Raw genomic sequence first — 15,939 nt, forward strand, 5'->3', positions numbered from 1 at the left:
ACAAATTTACTGGATTTTGCATCTTCTACTGAGAGAGTGAAAGTGAAACCCTGGGCAGCATTTTGAAGAAAAATAAGTTAATCACATCATATGAAATTTAGTATCTTTCTAGCTTCAGTTATCTAGAAGAAAATAGAAACAAATGTTTTCTTCTACATTTACAAATAAATAAAACAACAACACCAACAACAATGCAAATTGGCACAAGACAGTCTCGGAACTTTTTATTTACATATTTGGATTACAAAAGGAACACAAACCATCTTGGGATGTCATAGTACATGGTCTACATTAAACACTAAAGTTCGATATTGATTCCCTTAGAAGCAACATTATGTCGAAAATAATTCACCCAAAAAAATTCTGTCAAAAATAGCACGACTGCTAAAGAACGCCCAGCTTGGGAGACCCAATTGGAAGAGGTAACTCGAGCTTCTTTACGGTCCTAAATGTCCTTGGGGCCATCTTGTCAACGTAGAGAGTTCCATCCAAATGATCACATTTGTGCTGTAAAATGCGGGCCTGCCAGCCTGAAGCATCAACCTTGATTGGCTGGCCATCATGACCCAAACCCGTTACCTCAACTTCAAGGTATCGTTCCACCACTGCTCTGAATCCATCAACACTGCAAAATAAATCATCGCAACACAAAAAATAAAAAGGGATCAAATCCATCAATCTAAAGCTCTCAAATCCATTCTTGAAAGCTATACTACAACCCTGTTTGGGAATTAGTTATTTTAGTTAACTTTTTGACTTTTTATAAAAAGATATGCAAAAAAGTAGAAAGAGTGACATGACAACTTATAGTGATTTTTTGGCTAAAAAATATAAAAGCTACTCCTTGAAAGAATGATGTCAAATCCCTTCATTTCAAATCCATATCGAAATGTGACCTTACGGTCTGTTTGATTAGGAAGAGAATGATAGTACAAAGTGAAGTGAAAGAAAAGAAAAAAAGAGACAAATTTATTTTCTTGAATGCATTTGATTAAATAAAAGTTTTATGAGAAAATGGGAATCTACATCAAGTCTTGACCTTTTTCTTTTGTGTGCCAGAAATGGAAAGGGAACTTCACAAGCAAAAGATAGTCGTACAGGAAACTTAAATTTCTACCAATTTCTATGACTTTCACTCTAAACATAGTGAAAAAAATTGATTTTTTTATTTCTCTTTCCCACATTTTCTTTTACTCTCGCTAATCATGATGCAAACTTTTATCTAAAAATTTTGGAATGTTTTAACATTTCATGTCTAGTTGCAGCCATTGCTAGACATTTTCATTCCCCCACCCCCACACCGGCTTGACGGGGGCCAAATAGAAAAAAGGGACACCAATAGTTGAAAGAACTAGATGACTAATGCAGAAGGTACACCAAGTGTACATCATTTACTCTCCAAACACCTTCACTCACTAGTTTTGAAGAGAAAAGTTGAAATATTGAACTGTCGCCCCAATACACTATCTTCTTAACCCTAATTTTGAAATCCACTTAAACCATAAAAATCAGAGGTTAGAGTGCCTAAACTAAGCTTTGGGGCTCTAATTGCCTGAGGGAAGCACCTAGTGGCCTTTGCTTTTCAGTTTTTCTTGGATTTCATTGGTTGATTTAACAAAAATGCAGTTAGTTCCTTTTTTCCCCTAAGAGTACAGTGCATATTACATGATTTTAGTATTTTATTTGTGATCATTTTGTACATATAGTTTAGGCCTTATAGTATGATTGTGATAATTTGGGTTCGATTTTATTCATATTTTCATTCATCTAAATCAGTTATTGGCTTTATTTATTCTCTTCATCATTCGTGATAAGTTCGATTTTGGCGTATTTATGACATGTTTAGTATGGCACCGAATCTTTAGGCACATATCATGTGTGTTTGCATTAATTGGAACATCTAGAATCATGCATTCATTTACCTAATCTTGTCGTGTTGAAGATTTGGCCAAGTCCTCCCTTTCTTACATATTTTTACTTCTGTTTTTCTTGATTAACATGTTTCCATAATTTTTTTCTATGTGTGTTTATTTGAGACAACTACATGTTTGGAGGCTGTGCTGTGCTGACTAGATTTCTTATATCCAATTTCAGGGAAAAAATTCATTTTGGGAAACTTTCCATTTCCTTTTTAGAAAGTTTCTTGTTGCAATAATGGAAGCATTCTAGTTTAAGTAACAGATCATGGATGGTAGGTTAGGTGACTTTCCCTTTTTGTACCTAAACTTCCGAGCCAAGATTTTTGGTGATGACTAATCAGTGACCAAAATTAATATAGATTTAGGGTCTCCTACTTTTCCCATAAAAATTAGATAGCGACTCCAAGTTTAGCAAATTGGTCTATTTTTTGCAATATGTGGGTTATTCAAATTTGGTCATTTCAATTTCCATAGTCCCTTGATATGTCCCTTGAACATAAAAATGGAATCCAATCACTTATGAGAAAAAAACAATTTACTACTAAATCTAGACCTTGATGATTCACAATCGAATATGGAGAGTTAAATCTAGTGTGTGGCACACCTCCCTAAAAAAGGGCGTGGTGCTCATAGTAGCCAACAATGACGAAGCTTCAAAATAATTCATTTTTATATAGAAGTTGGGACATAAATAAAATATTACTTCAACACCGGCAAACTAGAGGCAATCGTATACATGGACAAATCTTGTTTCCTAAGGCTGGGTATGCCACCCAATGTGGATGCATACTCTTAGATGTTCTTGACAAATACAGGTGAGTTGATCGTGTATCTCCACTATATTCCTCTTTTTTCCTAGAAACTTAACTAAGCTTACCCATTTTTAGAAAATATATACATATAAATTTATAAGTAGAAGCTGATAATACTTTGCCTCCAAAAGATCATATATTCAAAGGATGTAACACTTATAAGGTATAGGCCTTTGGGAATAATTCCATTATTTGTTATTGAAATCCCTTGTTTGGTGTATGTTGATGTTGATTGAGTGAGTAATTCGATCTATACTTTGGTTAGGAGGTTTATGTGAGAATATATTGTGTATATTCTATATTTGGCATGATTGTGGTTGTACATATTATAGGCGTGATTGTGTATAGACGTGATTGAGATGTGATTGTGCTTTCCTTTTTTGGTTTAGGAGTTAAGGCTATATAATCTAGGGTCTTGTTGTAATCAAACAATTGAATATACATATTATTATTCAAAAATCTTACATGGTATTAAAGTCATCTCTGAGCCCAAACCCTAGAAGTTGTATGTGAGTCGCGACTCTCTCTGCGTGCATTCGGTTCGATTGAAGTCACGAGTGCCTCTTGCATCTTCTCAGGCTCCTCATCTGCTTCGTGTCTCCTCTGGAATCACGACCACGATTTCTAGTCTTTCTCTCTTCAGCATCGTGACTTCTCCCTCTCTCTGGTTCGAAGAATCTCTACACGATTCTTGCAATCCAGTTGGTTCGAAATCGCGAACTCTAGCTTCGCAATTGCCTCTAGTTCGCAAAGCTTTAAGGCATGACATCTCTTCTTTCCTCTTTGACTTGTGATTGCCTTGGTCTTCTCTAGTTGGTGACTTTTCTCTCTCTAGATTTATGTTCTGCTCTTTGTTACTATGGTTTATTATATATTTTGTTTGAAACTCTATCTCTGTAGATTTTACAGTTTTGCTCACAAAAATTTCTAAATATTCTGTTTGAACCCTATATATTACAATATCGGACACTAAAATTCAAGCCATTAAATGCAAAATCATTGGTGGTAATTATGCCTATTGGGCTAGTGTTATGAAGACTTTTCTCCTTGGTAAAAAAAAAAGGGTTATGTTTCTGGTTCTGTTCCTCGTCCATTGGACCCGAAAAAGGAAGGATATCTGACTTCCTGTGATACCTAGGATTGTGATAATGCCTAAGTTTTAACTTGGTTTCATAATTCTGCGGATGATCGTATTAGATTGATGTTTTCCAAATACAGTACTGCTAAAGAGGTTTGGGATTATTTACTGGGTGTTTATCAGCAGTCTAACTTTGCCAAGTGATATGAGTTGAAAACAGCTATTTAGAGTGTTCGTTAGCGGGATCAAACTATTCGGGATTTTTATATTGAGATGACAGGTCTCTAGGATCAGTTAGCACTCATGGAACCATCTAGTCTCAAGGCACTAGACGCTTATGTTGAGTTTCGGGAGCAAGGTCGTTCAGTGTAGTTCTTAACGGCTCTCTCCCATTAGTATGAGGCTATTTGTGGTGGAATCCTTCATCGGCCTCCTCTTCCCTCTATAGATGCTATTGTTCGTGAGCTCCTCTTTGAGAAAACCCGTCTTAAGGCAGCCAGTTAGATTCTGTCTCCATCTGTCTTGTTGGCTCCTATTCAGCCTTATATGTTGTCAACCCCACCACCTTATTAGCCTCAAGCCACTGCAAAGCCCAAGAAAGGGCAACTAGCCTCTATTAAGTGTGCCTTTTTGCTATCAGAAAGGCTATTAGAAGTATAACTATCCCAAGAAGTGACGTCAGTTTGCTCAATCTTCTCAGTCACCTCAGACATAGTTCTGAGGTCCTGCTCCGAGTACTCTCCGGCCTCCTGCTACTTATACCGCATCTGCTTTGGCTCCTGATCATGACTTGGCTTCCTTGAGTGCCTAGATTTCTCAACTTTAACATCTCTTGTCCACCTCTCAGCCATCCCCATCTGCCTCTACTCTCACCTCTCTTCATTCAGGTTTGCTTGGGTCCTCTTCAGGTATTTCTTCTTCTGTCTGGCTTTTTGATTCTGGCACCTCTCATCATATCACTCCTTACCTTTCCTTACTCCAAAACTGTATTCCCCCCATTTTCCTATTACTATTAATATTGCTAATGGGTCTAATATGTCTATCTTATCTACTGTGTCTGTTTTACCCTCTGTCATGTCTGTTGTAGTTATTCCCTCTGTTCTTTGCATTCATCAACTGTCTGTCAACTTGCTTTCTATCAGTCAGTTTGATACTTCTGGTTTTGATGTTATCTTTTCTTCTTCTGTTTGTTGTGTGCAGGATCAGGTGTCCATGAAGCAGATTGGGACCAACCGTAAAATTGAAAATCTCTATGTGATGGAAAGCCTGTATCTTCCTCTATCTACCTCTCTCGTTGCACTTTCATCTTTTCAGTTAGATTCTCAGTCGAGTCAATTTTATTTATGGCATTCTCCCATCAGTCATTTGTCTGTTGACCACTTACGGTCTTTAGCTCAGTTAGGATTGTTGGGTAAAGTTTCTCCTAGTCAAATTAATGAATGTCGAAGGTGTAAACTTGCTACAATGACAGCTTTACCTTTTAATAAAAGTTCCTCATTTTTGTTTCCCCATTTTCTCTTGTTCATACTGATGTTTGGGGACCCTCACCTATTCTCACTAAAGGGGGTTCTGCATACTATGTGTCCTTTGTTAATGATTGTACCCGCTATACCTAGGTTTATCTTATGGCTCATAAATTTGACTTCTACCCGATCTACCGTACCTTTCAATCTATGATCACTACATAGTTTGAGGCTACAATTAAAATGCTACAGTTTGACTTGGGTGAGGAATACTTTAAAACTAAATTCTGTGAGTATTTGGCCAATTTAGGTACCCTTTATCAATCTTCCTGTACTGATAAACCTGCCCAAAATGGTCGTGTTGAGCATAAACTCTGTCATCTCCTTAAGACAACTCGATCTCTCCTCTCTGCCTCTGTTCAAACACCATTTTGGGGTGAGGCAATTCTTACTGTTGCTTTTCTACTCAATTGCATGCCGACTCCCCTCCTCTCTAGATGATCTCTCTATGAGGCTTGGCATTCCCAACCTCCTAATTATTCCCTCTTGTGTGTTTTTGGATCTACTTGTTTTGTCCTTCTTCCCTGTAAAGATAGGACTAAACTAAGTGCCCTGTCTGTCCTGTGTGTCTTTTTGGGTTAGTCTTACTCAGAAAGGCTACAGTTGTAATGACCTTGTCTCTCATCGCCATTATGTCTTTCGCCATATTGCCTTTCTCTAATGTCTATCTTACTTTAAGCTTCCCCCTCTCACTGCTCCAGTTTCAAAAGAGGATTGGGTTAACATAGACCCATTTCCTTCTGAGGTTCCATCTGATGAGTACATCTCCACTATTCCTCATGCACTTGTTCTATCTTCTCCAGCTTCCACCCCTCATGTTGAGTGTCTCTTCATTGACCCCTGAGGCTATTCCTACTTCTCCTCTTACTTCACCTCTGGCTACTTCTCCTCCTTCGGTTTCTTTCCTCCTCCGTTGTTACTCTATTCTTGCCGCAAGGCTCCCCCTCCACTAATTGTCTCTACCCCGGTTGCTGCTTCTTCTACTTCTGAAGACTTTATGTCATGACCCAAACCCGCCCCTATAGGTTTAGCATCGTAACCGGACAATAATCATTGGGTTACCAAAGGCCTCTTAACATAATAATGTATAATTAGGGGCTGTGGAAGCAAATACATAAAATATACATAGTCCAACGAGCTATAAAGACATACATGGGACAGATAATCTTAAACTTTTATAAACATACAAGTGACGTCAAAAGATACAATATTTACATGTCACTTCATGTACATAAAAACAGAGAAACTTGTTCATGGAGCAAAAGAAACAAAGTCTTGTACATTCATAACAACACAATCACTAGACTTGACTTAATCTGAAACCTCCTTAGGAGGCGCTAAGGTTGGCTGACAAAAACTAAGACATCAGGTCCTCAACTCTGAGCTTGGTCATATGCCTGATCACCTACATACATAATATAAATAGTAAGCGGGAGCCCAGTAAATAATAACAGAGTAAAGGGTAAAATGAATGATGTCCCATGACTGAGCTAGTTCACATTCTTATTCTTATTTAATTCGTATACAGAATTCAGAATTCATGCTTCATCATACATGGTTTATTCGTTAGCACTAACAAATCATATACAGAACATCATAGATTATACTTGTGAGTTCCATAGAGGAACCTCCGGCCAGATACGGAAAACTTGTCAGTTCCATAAAGGAACCTCCAGCCGGGTATAGTAACTTGTCAGTTCCATAAGGAACCTCCAATCCAAGTACAGATAGCATACTTGGATCATAGCATAATACCACAAACATTTGTTAGAGTTGGACAATCATTCATAGTATAAAACATGGCATTTCATAGAACAAATCTTATTCCATATACAGAAAATAATTTAACTTGAACATAGTTTTAATAAGTTATTACTCACAGATAACAGATGGCTCCAAGTAACGGACAGAGTAGACAATTCAGATATCTTGTGGTACGTGACCTATACAAATACAGAATGAATACGTACTGAATTACACACCCGAAATCATTAACTTAGTTCTTTCTTGTCTTGGTGTGTTTCTACTTATTTATCTTCATTATGGCGTCTTAATCTTGACCTAGGAATGCCTAGGATGGAAAGATGATGCAAAAATGTACTTGAAAAAACTTAACAAAAAGTGCTAAAAACAGGGTCCTCGCTCGAGCGTGACTTCCTACGCTCGAGCGGACATGCAAAATGTGAGTGGTCGCTCGAGTGGTCTGTAAACTTTTGTAAAAATGCTGGTCACTTGATTTTTCCGCTCGATGCTCGCTCGAGAGTAAGAGACATGCCCTCGCTCAAGCGAAACTTTTGTCGCTCGAGCATGCTACAAAACATAATAACTTCTAGAAGCTTGCATTTCATGCTCGAGCGGACTTGTGGTCGCTCGAGCGAAAGTACACGCACTCAGAGTGGTCGCTTGAGCATGGATTCCTTCGCTCGAGTGGAAGTGCAAAATTTGGAATTTCCTGATTGTACTCCTTTGCTCAAAACTCGAATCTAACTCATCAAAACACAACTCTTGGCCCCAAACTTGAGAAAACAAGTTTAGATTTTGAAAACATTAAGAATTAAAGATCCTTTCACAAAATCAAGGCCCAAGAGTAAGTCAATTGTGCAAAAATTCAACTTGAAATGTAAGAACATGATATGAACATGACATGCATGTATTCACTTGGGTTCATGGCTTCCAAAACATGATCAAATGAGGTCCAATGGTGATAAATGGTATGAGTTCTTCAAACCATGCTAGAATTACAGCATGCATGAGAGAAAATCTTTGAAGACAAGTTCAAAATGTCATGAAATATGAGTGCTCCTTTATTTTAATTCAATTTCAACTTAATTCTCTTATATTCATGAACTTACCAACTCAAAAGAAAGACTAAAGGCTTGAATTCTTACCTTATACTTTGAATTCACAAGTGTAAAGGCTTAAATTTCTAAACACTCCTCAAGTTTCTAACAATTCCTAGCAATTCACCCTTCTCCCTTGTTGAACTCACTCTCACTTTTGGTCTCTCTCTTTCCCCACATTTGTAGCTCAAAAAGAATGAAATAAGAGTGTATGGATGCATATAAGAGTCCACTAATACCTTAGTTAGGCTTGGATTAAGGAATTCATTAATTAGCCTTAATTGAGCACTAATTACTCTAATTTAATCATTCCAAATCGAATTTCGATTAAACCTACCATAAAATTCTAAAAATCCCAAATAACACATAAGCCAAGTTAATTTCAGAATCGGATGTCGATAAGGCCTTCAATTCACAAACCGAAACGAAAACATGAACAAATCTTCTTACGTTAAACAGATATAAACACAAATAATGCAATGCACATGTAATTAACTCAATATTTCTTCTTAATTACTTGTTAGGCATACTTAAGCATGGATTAACGTTAATCATGGGTTGGGGTTGTTACACTCTGATCCTGCTGCACACCGATATCCTACTCAAGAGCGTCATCCTTTAAACAGGTTAGGTTGGTTTAATACATGTTTTTCTGCTTTCTATCTTACTTTGTTGTTTGCTATTCATTATTTTTCAGAACCTCAGTTTTACAAGGAGGCCTGTCAGGATCCCCATTGGGTTCGAGCTATGGAGGATGAGCTGTTTGCTTTGTAAAAGACTAACACTTGGGCTTTGGTTTCTTTGCTTGCTGGATAGAATCTGGATGGTTACAAATGGATCTATAAAATCAAGACTCATTCTACTGGTTCTCTTGAGCGATACAAAGCTCGCCTGGTTGCCAAGGATTTCTCGCAAGAGTATGGTATTGATTATGAGGAGACCTTTGCCCCTATTGCCAAGATGACTACTGTCCGTACCTTGATTTCTGTTGCTACTATTCGACATTGTCCTCTCTATCAGATGGACGTTAAGAATACTTTTCTTAAAGGTCATCTCACTAAGGGGGTCTACATGTGTCCACTCGCTGGCCTTCCCCACTTCTCTGGGCGGGTTTGTTGTTTTCAATGTGTTCTATATGGTTTGAAGCAATCTCTTCATACTTGGTATCATCGCTTTCAAACTACTGTTACTGAGCTTGAGTTCCATCATTTTGCTTTTGACACTACTTTGTTTCTGAGACATACCTCAGCTGGTTTTGTTACTCTTTTACTATATGTGGATGATATGATCATCACTGGCTTTGACTCTTCTACTATCTCTAAGGTCAAACAGCATCTCTTCCATAACTTCAAAATAAAGGATCTGGACTCATCGCGGTATTTTCTTGATATTGAGGTTGCTTCTTCTCCAAAGGGCTATTTTCCTCAGGCTAAGTATGCTAATGAGGTCATTCACCATGCTGGTCTTACTAATACTAAGGTTTCTGATACACCTATTGAGCTTAATGTGAAGCTCAACTCTACTGATGGTGTCCCTTTGGATGATCCCACTTTATATCGCGAGTTTGCGAGTTGTTTAGTTTATTTGACTGTCACTCGCCTTGATCTTACTTATGATGTTCATGTGGTTAGTCAGCTCATTTCTGCTCCTCACTTTACTTATTAGGCTACTTTGGTTCGCATTCTTTGCTATCTCAGGAGTACCATCTTTCAGGACTTACTATTATCCTTTACTTCCTCTTTGGACTTAGTGGCCTATGCTGATTCTGATTGGGTTGGTGATATTACTGATCGCGAGTCTACGTCTGGTTTCAGTATGTTTCTTGGTGATTCCTTGATCTTTTGAAAAAATAAGAAACAATCAGTTATTGCTCGCTCTACTGCTGAAACTGAGTGTCGTGCTATGGCTCATGTCACTGCTGAGATTGTTTGGCTTCGTTGTGTCCTATCTGATTTGAGTGTCCCTCAGTCTTCTTCGACCTCTCTCTATTGTGATAACCGCAGTGCTATTCAGATTGCCCACAATATTGTCTTCCATGGACGGACGAAACACATTAAGATTGACTGTCACTTTGTCCTGGCTCTATCTCGTTTCTTTTTGTCTCTTCTGCTTTGTAACTTGGGGACTTCTTCACTAAGACTCACACTATCGCTTGGTTTCAATTTCTTCTTAGCAAACTCTTAGTGTTTTCTGCTAAAACATCTTGAGTTTGAGCATGGGTGTGAGAATATATTCTGTATATTCTATATTTGGCATGATTGTGGTTGTACATATTATAGGCGTGATTGTGTTTTCTTTTTTTGATTTAGGAGTTAGGGCTATATAATCTAGGGTCTTGTTGTAATCAAATACACAATTGAATATACAGATTATTATTCAGAAATCTTGCAGTTTAATCACGTTTATTGTCGAAATTATGTTGTAGAACCTTAGAAATTTGTTTTGGGTGTCAATACTAAGCTCCTGGGGTCGACACCAGCAACCTTGTCTTTCTTGTGTAACATTCTGTTTCTTAGGGTCAACACCACCTTCTCTGGGTGTCGACAGCATCAGGACTAGAATTAGATCTCAATGCATTCTATTTTCTAGGGTCGACACCAGGAGAGTCCGATGTCGACACCTCACCTATTTTGAACCTTTTCTTTCATAGCCCTATATGCTGGTGTCGATACCACCCTCTAAGGTGTTGACACTTGACAGAAACTTTAGAACTTCCAGCCACATTTTGGGCCCCACTTTTTGGGATTTTTGACTTTATATTTTGTGTATTCTTGCGCCCCACAACCTATTATGTCCCTCCACTATAAGTAGAAGCATCTTCTCTCTTTTTCCTTACTTTTCTCTACTTTTCTTCCTCTCTCACCATCACTCTCTCTCTCTTTCTTACTTTCCACCATTGTTGAGAGCTTCAAACATGGGTTTCATCTACCTAGAGGCTAAATCTACCCTTAGTTCTTGAGGGAAAAAATTAGAACTCATCGAGAGATACGTTTGGAAGTAAGTTGATCATTATTTCGTCACTGTCGAAGTTTGGGTCTTCAACCCTCCTCCCTCAATGAGGGAGGAATACCTTTAATTTTGAATATCTATGTTTTGATGTGATTATGTGGTATTTCCTTAGTTATAGTTATGCATGAGCTAGAGATTGTTGACTTAAATTATATTGATCTGTAAAATGGGATTTTCACTCAAGTTTTGAAATGTTTTGAATGTTTTAACGTAATGATGACTGATGATCAATGATTTGAAGATTTTGTGAAAGAAATGAGAAAAACCTCAATTTTCTTCAAACCCTAGATTTTGGATTTTTGTTTTAAGAGATTATTAGAACTAATTGATGTTTTATGTTGAAATGGAAGTTGATATTCTTTGGTAATATTGGAGTTGTATAAATTTTTGATCTATGACGATGCTATCGAGGAATTATGGAAGTTGAATTGGGTGAAACACTTGGAAATATGGGAACTACATAAAGGATGGATTTCTTATAAGATTGTTGTTGATGATGACGAAGATTATTGAGTCATGTAAATTCTGATTATTTCGCTTACATATTAAATTGTTGATTTCTTGTATGGTAGAATTGAACCTTAGGCAAAATAAAATATTTGTAAAAACTCATGCATCACATTTACATCACATGATTTTGACTCGAGATAACATTTGATATTTTTTTTAAAGTGATGGATCTTGGAAAGGGGGTAAATAGTTTAGTAATCTAGGTAGAGGGGTCAGTTTTGGAATTTGAGTTGTGTATTGTGTTGGTACCCCCGCGGGGAATCAAGGTGCCCAATTGCCAAGTCTCGGGCTTGATGCCAGATGAATGTGAGAAAGGATTGTTTTCAAGGTACCCAATTACCCTTTCCGTGCTTAAGGAACTGCCCTTCCGGGTTTGAACCGATAAATATGGGACTATTTTGATATAAAATCTGTATATATATGTATTGAGACTCTTACTTGGGATTCTAACGCTTATTTATTGCCATGTGTCTTATGTTGGATTTGATTTACAAAAGTGCATTGAGCATCATTCTTTTAAAAGGGAAAACAATGGATTTTAGCATGGCATTTGCATTGACATAATCATAATGGCATCAAACATTTCAATACATTGTTAAATGTATTTCTACTGGGCATCTTTGCCCAATCCTATCATAACAAACAAATTTCAAGTCTTGATGATGTGATTCCACTCTACTAGTGATCTTGTGTAGACTTTTGATGGAGCACTGAAGCTTCTTAGATGTTCATGTGCTTACAACTACTGAGGTTACTTGTCTTGGGAAAGAGTTCCACTTATTTGTAATCAAGGCCCTAGCCTTGAAAGATGTAAGCCCTTAGGACATTTTGTTGTATTTCTGTTATTTTTTGAATTACCTTGTATCGTTTATTTAAACATAACTAATGTAATACCAGAATGAAATTTTATGAGAGAAAACCCAACGAGAAAGACGAACGTTATGGTTCATGAGAATGTTGTCTTTATTTTCCTTAATTTCTACTTTATATCAGGAAATTGGACAATAATGAAGGATTGGTAATTATAAAATGGTTTAAAATTATCGGGTGTTACAAGGGACATATGCAAACCAAGTTAAAAAGAAGTCATCCAACTTTACTTTTAGAGCTCTTCATGGATAAACCCATCCTTTGAAAATGTTGTCAACAACACAATATCTAATTTTTACTATATGCCAAAACAAACAACGAGTATAAGTCATGGACAAAGTAAAGAGCAATGAAGGGTTAACAAATTCCTAATAAGAAGGAATTCCAACACAAGAAGTATCCAGCATATTACCTTAGGCACCCTTAAAAAAATAATGCACTTTTGTTGCTCTTCTTTGGAAGCTTTGGGTTCACAATAACCTGTGTTAAAGAATTGATAAACTATACTACAACACCTACAACTAAACATGTACAATTTCGAACGTTAACATGTCAACATACCAGAAGATCAAAAGGACGTCGGTCTTGTGCTTTAGTTTCTTCCTTTGGAGCATAGCTGATATATTCTTTTGTATCTTCCAAAACAATTATCTGTTATTCAAAACTGGCTCTGCATGAAGGCTAGAGACATAATCTTGTAACAAGTGATTTAAGTAAGGACATTCACATTGGAAAAAATAGTACATGTGCAAACTAGCTGGAAAATAGCACTTCTAAATCTAAGATTGTGTTTGGATTTATGGATTTGAAATGAAAGAATTTGACACTACTCATTCCAACAAAAATAGCTTGAATTTAGATTTGTTAGTTTAAAAATAGATTTCAAGATTGGATTTGAGAGCTTCATCTTGAATTTAGTGGTGGTGTGGTGACAGCGGCTGTGGCTAGGGTTGTAGTAATGTGGTGACATTCGTAAAATTTTATTTTTCACCCAAATAATTTTATTTTTTTTGTTGACCATGAAAAGCATTTTCTGTTAGAATTTTGTTTTTCTTACACAAATGGATCGGTGTTCCTAGCTCTACAAGGATCCTAATAAAATACTTGTCTTCTATCTCTAATTTATCTTCTCCTTTAGTTTCTTTTTACCCAAAAAAAACATCCATCCAAGTGGAGCCCAATTCTTTTAACTCCAATATAGCAATGTGGTATTTTCCCATTAAAGCACAAAATGTATACACAGTGAATGCATTGAACAGAGAATTTTGATTGATGAGTAATTTTGTAAATTCAAACAAATCTTTAAGGGGACACCAATCTGAGGAGCAGCAAGACCAACACCAGGCGCTTTCCTCATCACCATCACCATATCATCAATAATCTCCTGGATCTTATCCGATTTCTTCTTGCGAGACTTCTCGGCCCAGTTCGTGATGAACCGGGTCACCAGCTTTCACAATCTCGGGAAGCATCTGCTACTTTTTTCCTCCTAAACCTAGAAACCAACCAGCCTGAGCTGTTAAGGAGAGCTGCGATTTCTTCTTCTTGTTCTTGTTATCAACCCAACATTGAAACGGGTTTAGGAGAATAGAATTTGGGTTTGAATATGGTATTTCGGGGTTGAAAGCGGGTTAGTGGGGTTCTCTGACATTATCACACCACATTTTGCCTCAAGAAATACTATCAACAATCTCAAACGTGTTACTTATATCTTGTCTCTCAAGAATTTAAAAATCCTAAAACAAAAACCAAAAACCCTTAAAGAAATAACCAAAAATATACATTATTGAAGATTTTGATTGGATTCAATGATGGATGCATCTAGCAATACTCATTCGGAAGAATGGAGCAAGGAAAAGGTTAATTTTATTTTTTTTTCCGTTTTGGTTCACTTACTGAGTGGTAAACTGTTTGTATTAGTTCGGTTATCCAGAGTCAAATAATAAATTAATGTTCGAATACTACAACCGAACAAATTGTACATGTTCAGTTTTATAGTGTCGAACTTTCTCCAAATATTCGGTTTTTAAGTAACAAACAAACATTATTCGTTCGATTAAAAACAATCGAACAACTACACTTAGTTCGATTATTTACTGCCATTAAATGAAGTTTTGGTGCTCTCAATAATCATGGATTGTTGCAATGCCCTAACTACACTCCCAGATCCACCCAATTTTTTTCTTATCAACAGTGTGGGTGTCGGATAATGTTGATGTACATGCAAGAAAGCCGAATACCAGGTGTAAGGATAATCAGGATAAATATTGTATTCGGCTTCGTCCTGGACGATCCCGAAGCCAAATAAATTAATCGACCGTAGAACCAGTTGAACAAAAGTCGAACGTGCAATAGATTAAGAGTGGGCCTAACCCTGGGGCCCAAAAGAAAATATAAATAGAGGAACATCAGCCAAAGGAAGGTACGTGAGAACAGACCAAAGAAACTTAAGTTACAAGATAGCTTGAGAGATATACTAACTTGTCCGTCGGAGTGCTAATTCCGGCTCCCCCGACCGGAGGGTTAATTCCCCTTTTTCAAGTGGCAATCAGAGAATCAAGAACATTCATTAGGATACCAGAGTGTTTCCAAACCTACCTCTCCACAATTGGCACCGTCTATGGGAACACTCAAGCGTATTCATGGCGAGCGTCACAGAAGATCCTCCGATAGTCGCTGATGAAACTACACCAAGAGACGACCTCACTCCAAGAAACATGCTGGGACCGGAGAATATACACGCACGACGTGCCTTGAACTTTGATTCAGTAGCTCAGACCTCGCCCTCAACTTTAGTGCAAGAGACAATGTAGACGATTATGGATCAAGCAAAGCAAAATGAACAGCGGCTGGAGAACATGATGGCCGAGAATGAGCACCTATGCCAGGATTTGGCCTTGGAGGTGGCGAAATCCCAACAAACCGCATGCCAAAACCAGGTTCAACCTTTAGGAAAGAAGGATGATCGACGACGTCGACTTCAAAAATGCAATAATGTCAGTGATTCTGACTCGCCATCCCCTGAGCCCAGAAAGAAAGGACGCGTTAATGCATCCAGCTCATCTGAAGGAAGTCCACATGTACGGCATAAACGAGGGAAAGCAATGATTCGGATGAGGAAGATAAACATGACCCTTTCGTTCGACAAATTACAAGGGCTGTGCTACCCAAAAAGTTCAAGACACCGTCGTTCTCCCTCTACGACGGAAAATCAAACCCCACTGATCACATTCATCATTACAAGCAAGCAATAACGCTCCATGCTGATGACGAAGCCCTTATGTGTCGAATTTTTCTAAGCAATCTCGAACCACTGGCCGTGAGGTGGTACTATAAACTGGAGCCGACATCTATTAAGAACTTCCACCAACTCCAAAA

The 15,939-nt window shown here is 37.6% G+C and overlaps 1 pseudogene; it reads right to left on the reverse strand.

The window, feature by feature from the left end:
- Positions 1–345: 345 nt before the first annotated feature.
- Positions 346–14,033, reverse strand: LOC114280374 (peptide deformylase 1A, chloroplastic-like; annotated as a pseudogene).
- Between the last annotated feature and the right edge of the window lie 1,906 nt (positions 14,034–15,939).

This window comes from Camellia sinensis, chromosome 15 (genome assembly GCF_055761805.1).
Source record: "Camellia sinensis isolate YWXY chromosome 15, ASM5576180v1, whole genome shotgun sequence".
NCBI lineage: Eukaryota > Viridiplantae > Streptophyta > Magnoliopsida > Ericales > Theaceae > Camellia > Camellia sinensis.